Source organism: Heterodontus francisci, chromosome 21 (genome assembly GCF_036365525.1).
Source record: "Heterodontus francisci isolate sHetFra1 chromosome 21, sHetFra1.hap1, whole genome shotgun sequence".
Taxonomy (NCBI): domain Eukaryota; kingdom Metazoa; phylum Chordata; class Chondrichthyes; order Heterodontiformes; family Heterodontidae; genus Heterodontus; species Heterodontus francisci.
Genome location: NC_090391.1, coordinates 64,026,422 through 64,035,457, shown reverse-complemented (window position 1 = coordinate 64,035,457; position 9,036 = coordinate 64,026,422).

Sequence of the window (9,036 nt, the reverse complement as noted above, 5' to 3'; positions counted from 1 at the left end):
CCCCCCACACCACCCCCAGTGTGTGCCTGTGTTACTGGGTATCAGTGTATGTCTTTGTTACTTGGTGTCAGTTTATGTCTGTGTTACTTGGTGTCAGTGTGTTTGTTTGTGTTGCTGGGTGTCAGTATGTGTCTGTGTTACTTAGTGTAAGTGTGTGTCTTTGTTACTTGGTGTCCGTGTGTGTCTGTGTTACTGGGTGTCAGTGTATGTCTTTGTTACTTGGTGTCAGTGTCTGTCAAAATACTTGGTGGAAGTGTATGTCTTTGTTACTTGGTGTAATTGTCTGTCTTTGTTACGTGGTGTCAGTGTATGTCTTTGTTACTTGGTGTAAGTGTGTGTCTTTGTTACTTGGTGTCAGTGTATGTCTTTGTTACTTGGTGTCAGTGTATGTCTGTGTTACTTGGTGTAAGTGTGTGCCTTTGTTACTGGGTATCAGTGTATGTATTTGTTACTTGGTGTAAGTGTGTGTCTTTGTTACTGGGTGTCAGTGTGCATCTGTGTGACTTGGTGTAAGTGTGTGTCTTTGTTACTTGGTGACCGTGTGTGTCTGTGTTACTGGGTGTCAGTGTATGTCTTTGTTACTGGGTGTCAGTGTATGTCTTTGTTACTTGTTGTAAGTGTGTGTCTGTGTTACTGGGTATCAGTGTCTGTCTTTGTTACTTGGTGTAAGTGTGTGTCTCTGTTACTGGGTTTCAGTCTATGTCTTTGTTACTTGGTGTCAGTGTATGTCTGTGTTACTTGGTGTCAGTGTGTGTCTGTGTTACTGTGTATCAGTGTATGTATTTGTGACTTGGTGTCAGTGTATGTCTTTGTTACTGGGTGTCAGTTTGTGTCTTTGTGACTTTGTGTCAGTGTATGTCTTTGTTACTTGGTGTCAGTGCATGTCAAAATACTTGGTGTAAGTGTATGTCTTTGTTACTTGGTGTCAGTGTATGTCTGTGTTACTTGGTGTAAGAGTGTGCCTGTGTTACTGGGTATCAGTGTATGTCATTGTTACTTGGTGTCAGTGTATGTCAAAATACCTGGTGTCAGTGTATGTCTTTGTTACTGGGTGTCAGTGTGTGTCTTTGTGACTTGGTATCAGTGTATGTCTTTGTTACTTGGTGTAAGTGTGTGTCTGTGTTACTGGGTATCAGTGTATGTCTTAGTTACTTGGTGTCAGTGTGTGTCTTTGTGACTTGGTGTCAGTGTATGACTGTGTTACTTGGTGTAAGTGTGTGTCTGTGTTACTGGGTATCAGTGTATGTCTGTGTTACTTGGTGTCAGTGCATGTCTGTGTTACTTGGTGTAAGTGTGTGTCTGTGTTACTGGGTATCAGTGTATGCCTTTGTTACTTTGTGTCAGTGTATGTCTGTGTTACTTGGTGTAAGTGTGTGTCTGTGTTACTGGGTATCAGTGTATGTCTTTGTTACTTGGTGTCAGTGTATGTCTGTGTTACTTGGTGTAAGTGTGTGCCTGTGTTACTGTGTATCAGTGTATGTCTTTGTTACTTGGTGTCAGTTTATGTCTGTGTTACTTGGTGTCAGTGTGTTTGTTTGTGTTGCTGGGTGTCAGTATGTGTCTGTGTTACTTAGTGTAAGTGTGTGTCTTTGTTACTTGGTGTCCGTGTGTGTCTGTGGTACTGGGTGTCAGTGTATGTCTTTGTTTCTTGGTGTCAGTGTATGTCAAAATACTTGGTGGAAGTGTATGTCTTTGTTACGTGGTGTCAGTGTATGTCTGTGTTACTTGGTGTAAGTGTGTGTCTTTGCTACTTGGTGTCAGTGTATGTCTTTGTTACTTGGTGTCAGTGTATGTCTGTGTTACTTGGTGTAAGTGTGTGCCTTTGTTACTGGGTATCACTGTATGTATTTGTTACTTGGTGTCAGTGTATGTCTGTGTTACTTGGTGTAAGTGTGTGTCTTTGTTACTGGGTGTCAGTGTGCGTCTGTGTTACTGGGTGTCAGTGGATGTCTTTGTTACTGGGTGTCAGTGTATGTCTTTGTTACTTGTTGTAAGTGTGTGTCTGTGTCACTGGGTATCAGTGCATGTCTTTGTTACTAGGGTTCAGTGTGTTTCAGTGTTACTGGGGGTCAGTGTTTGTTTCTAACTGGGTGTCGGTGTGTGTCTGTGTTACTGGGTATCAGTGTATGTCTTTGTTACTTGGTTTAAGTGTATGTCTTTGTTACTTGGTTTCAGTGTATGTGTTTGTGACTTGGTGACAGTGCATGTCTTTGTTACTGGGTGTCAGTGTATGTCTTTGTTACTTGGTGTAAGTGTGTGTCTGTGTTACTGGGTATCACTGTATGTCTTTGTTACTTGGTGTAAGTGTGTCTCTTTGTGACTTGGTGTCAGCGTATGTCATTGTTATTGGTGTAAGTGTGTGTCTTTGTTACTTGGTGGCAGTGTGTGTCTGTGTTCCTGGGTGTCAGTGCATGTCTTTGTGACTGTGTATCGGTGTGTGTTACTGGGTGTCAGTCTGTGTTTTTGACACTAGGTGTCAGTATATAGTTTAGTTTCGAGAAACAGCACTGAAACGGGCCCTTGGGCCCACCGAGTCTGTGCCGACCATCAACAACCCATTTATACTAATCCTACACTTATCCCGTATTCCTCTCACATCCCCACCTGTCCCTATATATTTCCTTCCCACCTTCCTATACTAGGGGCAATTTATAATGGCCAATTAACCTATCAACCTGCAAGTCTTTGGCATGTGGGAGGAAACCGGAGCACCCGGAGGAAACCCACGCAGACACAGGGAGAAATTGCAAACTCCGCACAGGCAGTACCCAGAATCGAACACGGGTCCCTGGAGCTGTGAGGCTGCAGTGCTAACCACTGCGCCAATGTGCCCCCTCCCCCCACACCACCCCCAGTGTGTGCCTGTGTTACTGGGTATCAGTGTATGTCTTTGTTACTTGGTGTCAGTTTATGTCTGTGTTACTTGGTGTCAGTGTGTTTGTTTGTGTTGCTGGGTGTCAGTATGTGTCTGTGTTACTTAGTGTAAGTGTGTGTCTTTGTTACTTGGTGTCCGTGTGTGTCTGTGTTACTGGGTGTCAGTGTATGTCTTTGTTACTTGGTGTCAGTGTCTGTCAAAATACTTGGTGGAAGTGTATGTCTTTGTTACTTGGTGTAATTGTCTGTCTTTGTTACGTGGTGTCAGTGTATGTCTTTGTTACTTGGTGTAAGTGTGTGTCTTTGTTACTTGGTGTCAGTGTATGTCTTTGTTACTTGGTGTCAGTGTATGTCTGTGTTACTTGGTGTAAGTGTGTGCCTTTGTTACTGGGTATCAGTGTATGTATTTGTTACTTGGTGTAAGTGTGTGTCTTTGTTACTGGGTGTCAGTGTGCATCTGTGTTACTTGGTGTAAGTGTGTGTCTTTGTTACTTGGTGACCGTGTGTGTCTGTGTTACTGGGTGTCAGTGTATGTCTTTGTTACTGGGTGTCAGTGTATGTCTTTGTTACTTGTTGTAAGTGTGTGTCTGTGTTACTGGGTATCAGTGTCTGTCTTTGTTACTTGGTGTAAGTGTGTGTCTCTGTTACTGGGTATCAGTGTATGTCTTTGTTACTTGGTGTCAGTGTATGTCTGTGTTACTTGGTGTCAGTGTGTGTCTGTGTTACTGTGTATCAGTGTATGTATTTGTGACTTGGTGTCAGTGTATGTCTTTGTTACTGGGTGTCAGTTTGTGTCTTTGTGACTTGGTGTCAGTGTATGTCTTTGTTACTTGGTGTCAGTGCATGTCAAAATACTTGGTGTAAGTGTATGTCTTTGTTACTTGGTGTCAGTGTATGTCTGTGTTACTTGGTGTAAGAGTGTGCCTGTGTTACTGGGTATCAGTGTATGTCATTGTTACTTGGTGTCAGTGTATGTCAAAATACCTGGTGTCAGTGTATGTCTTTGTTACTGGGTGTCAGTGTGTGTCTTTGTGACTTGGTGTCAGTGTATGTCTTTGTTACTTGGTGTAAGTGTGTGTCTGTGTTACTGGGTATCAGTGTATGTCTTAGTTACTTGGTGTCAGTGTGTGTCTTTGTGACTTGGTGTCAGTGTATGACTGTGTTACTTGGTGTAAGTGTGTGTCTGTGTTACTGGGTATCAGTGTATGTCTGTGTTACTTGGTGTCAGTGCATGTCTGTGTTACTTGGTGTAAGTGTGTGTCTGTGTTACTGGGTATCAGTGTATGCCTTTGTTACTTTGTGTCAGTGTATGTCTGTGTTACTTGGTGTAAGTGTGTGTCTGTGTTACTGGGTATCAGTGTATGTCTTTGTTACTTGGTGTCAGTGTATGTCTGTGTTACTTGGTGTAAGTGTGTGCCTGTGTTACTGTGTATCAGTGTATGTCTTTGTTACTTGGTGTCAGTTTATGTCTGTGTTACTTGGTGTCAGTGTGTTTGTTTGTGTTGCTGGGTGTCAGTCTGTGTCTGTGTTACTTAGTGTAAGTGTGTGTCTTTGTTACTTGGTGTCCGTGTGTGACTGTGTTACTGGGTGTCAGTGTATGTCTTTGTTTCTTGGTGTCAGTGTATGTCAAAATACTTGGTGGAAGTGTATGTCTTTGTTACGTGGTGTCAGTGTATGTCTGTGTTACTTGGTGTAAGTGTGTGTCTTTGCTACTTGGTGTCAGTGTATGTCTTTGTTACTTGGTGTCAGTGTATGTCTGTGTTACTTGGTGTAAGTGTGTGCCTTTGTTACTGGGTATCAGTGTATGTATTTGTTACTTGGTGTCAGTGTATGTCTGTGTTACTTGGTGTCAGTGTATGTCTTTGTTACTGGGTGTCAGTGTGCGTCTGTGTTACTGGGTGTCAGTGTATGTCTTTGTTACTGGGTGTCAGTGTATGTCTTTGTTACTTGTTGTAAGTGTGTGTCTGTGTCACTGGGTATCAGTGTCTGTCTTTGTTACTTGGTGTAAGTCTATGTCTTTGTTACTTGGTGCAACTGTGTGTCTGTGTTACGGGGTATCAATGTATGTCTTTGTTACCTGGTGTCAATGTATGTCTTTGTTACTTGGTGTAAGTGTGTGTCTGTGTTACTGGGTATCAGTGCATGTCTTTGTTACTAGGGTTCAGTGTGTTTCAGTGTTACTGGGGGTCAGTGTTTGTTTCTAACTGGGTGTCGGTGTGTGTCTGTGTTACTGGGTATCAGTGTATGTCTTTGTTACTTGGTGTAAGTGTATGTCTTTGTTACTTGGTTTCAGTGTATGTGTTTGTGACTTGGTGACAGTGTATGTCTTTGTTACTGGGTGTCAGTGTATGTCTTTGTTACTTGGTGTAAGTGTTTGTCTGTGTTACTGGGTATCACTGTATGTCTTTGTTACTTGGTGTAAGTGTGTCTCTTTGTGACTTGGTGTCAGCGTATGTCATTGTTATTGGTGTAAGTGTGTGTCTTTGTTACTTGGTGGCAGTGTGTGTCTGTGTTCCTGGGTGTCAGTGCATGTCTTTGTGACTGTGTATCGGTGTGTGTTACTGGGTGTCAGTCTGTGTTTTTGACACTAGGTGTCAGTATATAGTTTAGTTTCGAGAAACAGCACTGAAACGGGCCCTTGGGCCCACCGAGTCTGTGCCGACCATCAACAACCCATTTATACTAATCCTACACTTATCCCGCATTCCTCTCACATCCCCACCTGTCCCTATATATTTCCTTCCCACCTTCCTATACTAGGGGCAATTTATAATGGCCAATTAACCTATCAACCTGCAAGTCTTTGGCATGTGGGAGGAAACCGGAGCACCCGGAGGAAACCCACGCAGACACAGGGAGAAATTGCAAACTCCGCACAGGCAGTACCCAGAATCGAACACGGGTCCCTGGAGCTGTGAGGCTGCAGTGCTAACCACTGCGCCAATGTGCCCCCTCCCCCCACACCACCCCCAGTGTGTGCCTGTGTTACTGGGTATCAGTGTATGTCTTTGTTACTTGGTGTCAGTTTATGTCTGTGTTACTTGGTGTCAGTGTGTTTGTTTGTGTTGCTGGGTGTCAGTATGTGTCTGTGTTACTTAGTGTAAGTGTGTGTCTTTGTTACTTGGTGTCCGTGTGTGTCTGTGTTACTGGGTGTCAGTGTATGTCTTTGTTACTTGGTGTCAGTGTCTGTCAAAATACTTGGTGGAAGTGTATGTCTTTGTTACTTGGTGTAATTGTCTGTCTTTGTTACGTGGTGTCAGTGTATGTCTTTGTTACTTGGTGTAAGTGTGTGTCTTTGTTACTTGGTGTCAGTGTATGTCTTTGTTACTTGGTGTCAGTGTATGTCTGTGTTACTTGGTGTAAGTGTGTGCCTTTGTTACTGGGTATCAGTGTATGTATTTGTTACTTGGTGGAAGTGTGTGTCTTTGTTACTGGGTGTCAGTGTGCATCTGTGTTACTTGGTGTAAGTGTGTGTCTTTGTTACTTGGTGACCGTGTGTGTCTGTGTTACTGGGTGTCAGTGTATGTCTTTGTTACTGGGTGTCAGTGTATGTCTTTGTTACTTGTTGTAAGTGTGTGTCTGTGTTACTGGGTATCAGTGTCTGTCTTTGTTACTTGGTGTAAGTGTGTGTCTCTGTTACTGGGTATCAGTGTATGTCTTTGTTACTTGGTGTCAGTGTATGTCTGTGTTACTTGGTGTCAGTGTGTGTCTGTGTTACTGTGTATCAGAGTATGTATTTGTGACTTGGTGTCAGTGTATGTCTTTGTTACTGGGTGTCAGTTTGTGTCTTTGTGACTTGGTGTCAGTGTATGTCTTTGTTACTTGGTGTCAGTGCATGTCAAAATACTTGGTGTAAGTGTATGTCTTTGTTACTTGGTGTCAGTGTATGTCTGTGTTACTTGGTGTAAGAGTGTGCCTGTGTTACTGGGTATCAGTGTATGTCATTGTTACTTGGTGTCAGTGTATGTCAAAATACCTGGTGTCAGTGTATTTCTTTGTTACTTGGTGTCAGTGTGTGTCTTTGTGACTTGGTGTCAGTGTATGACTGTGTTACTTGGTGTAAGTGTGTGTCTGTGTTACTGGGTATCAGTGTATGTCTGTGTTACTTGGTGTCAGTGCATGTCTGTGTTACTTGGTGTAAGTGTGTGTCTGTGTTACTGGGTATAAGTGTATGCCTTTGTTACTTTGTGTCAGTGTATGTCTGTGTTACTTGGTGTAAGTGTGTGTCTGTGTTACTGGGTATCAGTGTATGTCTTTGTTACTTGGTGTCAGTGTATGTCTGTGTTACTTGGTGTAAGTGTGTGCCTGTGTTACTGTGTATCAGTGTATGTCTTTGTTACTTGGTGTCAGTTTATGTCTGTGTTACTTGGTGTCAGTGTGTTTGTTTGTGTTGCTGGGTGTCAGTATGTGTCTGTGTTACTTAGTGTAATTGTGTGTCTTTGTTACTTGGTGTCCGTGTGTGTCTGTGTTACTGGGTGTCAGTGTATGTCTTTGTTTCTTGGTGTCAGTGTATGTCAAAATACTTGGTGGAAGTGTATTTCTTTGTTACGTGGTGTCAGTGTATGTCTGTGTTACTTGGTGTAAGTGTGTGTCTTTGCTACTTGGTGTCAGTGTATGTCTTTGTTACTTGGTGTCAGTGTATGTCTGTGTTACTTGGTGTAAGTGTGTGCCTTTGTTACTGGGTATCAGTGTATGTATTTGTTACTTGGTGTCAGTGTATGTCTGTGTTACTTGGTGTAAGTGTGTGTCTTTGTTACTGGGTGTCAGTGTGCGTCTGTGTTACTGGGTGTCAGTGTATGACTTTGTTACTGGGTGTCAGTGTATGTCTTTGTTACTTGTTGTAAGTGTGTGTCTGTGTCACTGGGTATCAGTGTCTGTCTTTGTTACTTGGTGTAAGTGTGTGTCTCTGTTACTGGGTATCAGTGTATGTCTTTGTTACTTGGTGTCAGTGTATGTCTGTGTTACTTGGTGTCGGTGTGTGTCTGTGTTACTGTGTATCAGCGTATGTATTTGTGACTCGGTGTCAGTGTATGTCTTTGTTACTGGCTGTCAGTTTGTGTCTTTGTGACTTGGTGTCAGTGTACGTCTTTGTTACTTGGTGGAAGTGTGTGTCTGTGTTATTGGGTATCAGTGTATGTCTTTGTTATTTGGTGTCAGTGTATGTCAAAATATTTGGTGTCAGTGTATGTCTTTGTTACTTGGTGTAATTGTCTGTCTTTGTTACTTGGTGTCAGTGTATGTCTGTGTTACTTGGTGTAAGTGTGTGTCTTTGTTACTTGCTGTAAGCGTATGTATTTGTTACTTGGTGTCAGTGTATGTCTTTGTTACTTGGTGTCAGTGTATGTCTGTGTTACTTGGTGTAAGAGTGTGCCTGTGTTACTGGGTATCAGTGTATGTCATTGTTACTTGGTGTCAGTGTATGTCAAAATACCTGGTGTCAGTGTATGTCTTTGTTACTGGGTGTCAGTGTGTGTCTTTGTGACTTGGTGTCAGTGTATGTCTTTGTTACTTGGTGTAAGTGTGTGTCTGTGTTACTGGGTATCAGTGTATGTCTTAGTTACTTGGTGTCAGTGTATGTCTGTGTTACTTGATGTAAGTGTGTGTCTGTGTTACTGGGTATCAGTGTATGTCTTTGTTACTTTGTGTCAGTGTATGTCTGTGTTACTTGGTGTAAGTGTGTGTCTGTGTTACTGGGTATCAGTGTATGTCTTTGTTACTTGGTGTCAGTGTGTGTCTGTGTTACTTGGTGTAAGTGTGTGTCTGTGTTACTGGGTATCAGTGTATGTCTGTGTTACATGGTGTCAGTGTATGTCTGTGTTACTTGGTGTAAGTGTGTGTCTGTGTTACTGGGTATCAGTGTATGTCTTTGTTACTTTGTGTCAGTGTATGTCTGTGTTACTTGGTGTAAGTGTGTGTCTGTGTTACTGGGTATCAGTGTAAGTCTTTGTTACTTGGTGTAAGTGTGTGTCTGTGTTACTGGGTATCAGTGTATGTCTTTGTTACTTGGTATCAGTGTATGTCTTTGTTACTTGGTGTAAGTGTGTGTCTGTGTTACTGGGTGTCAGTGTATGTCTTTGTTACTTTGTGTAAGTGTGTGTCTGTGTTACTGGGTGTAAGTGTGTGTCTGTGTTACTGGGTATCAGTGTATGTCTTTGTCACTTG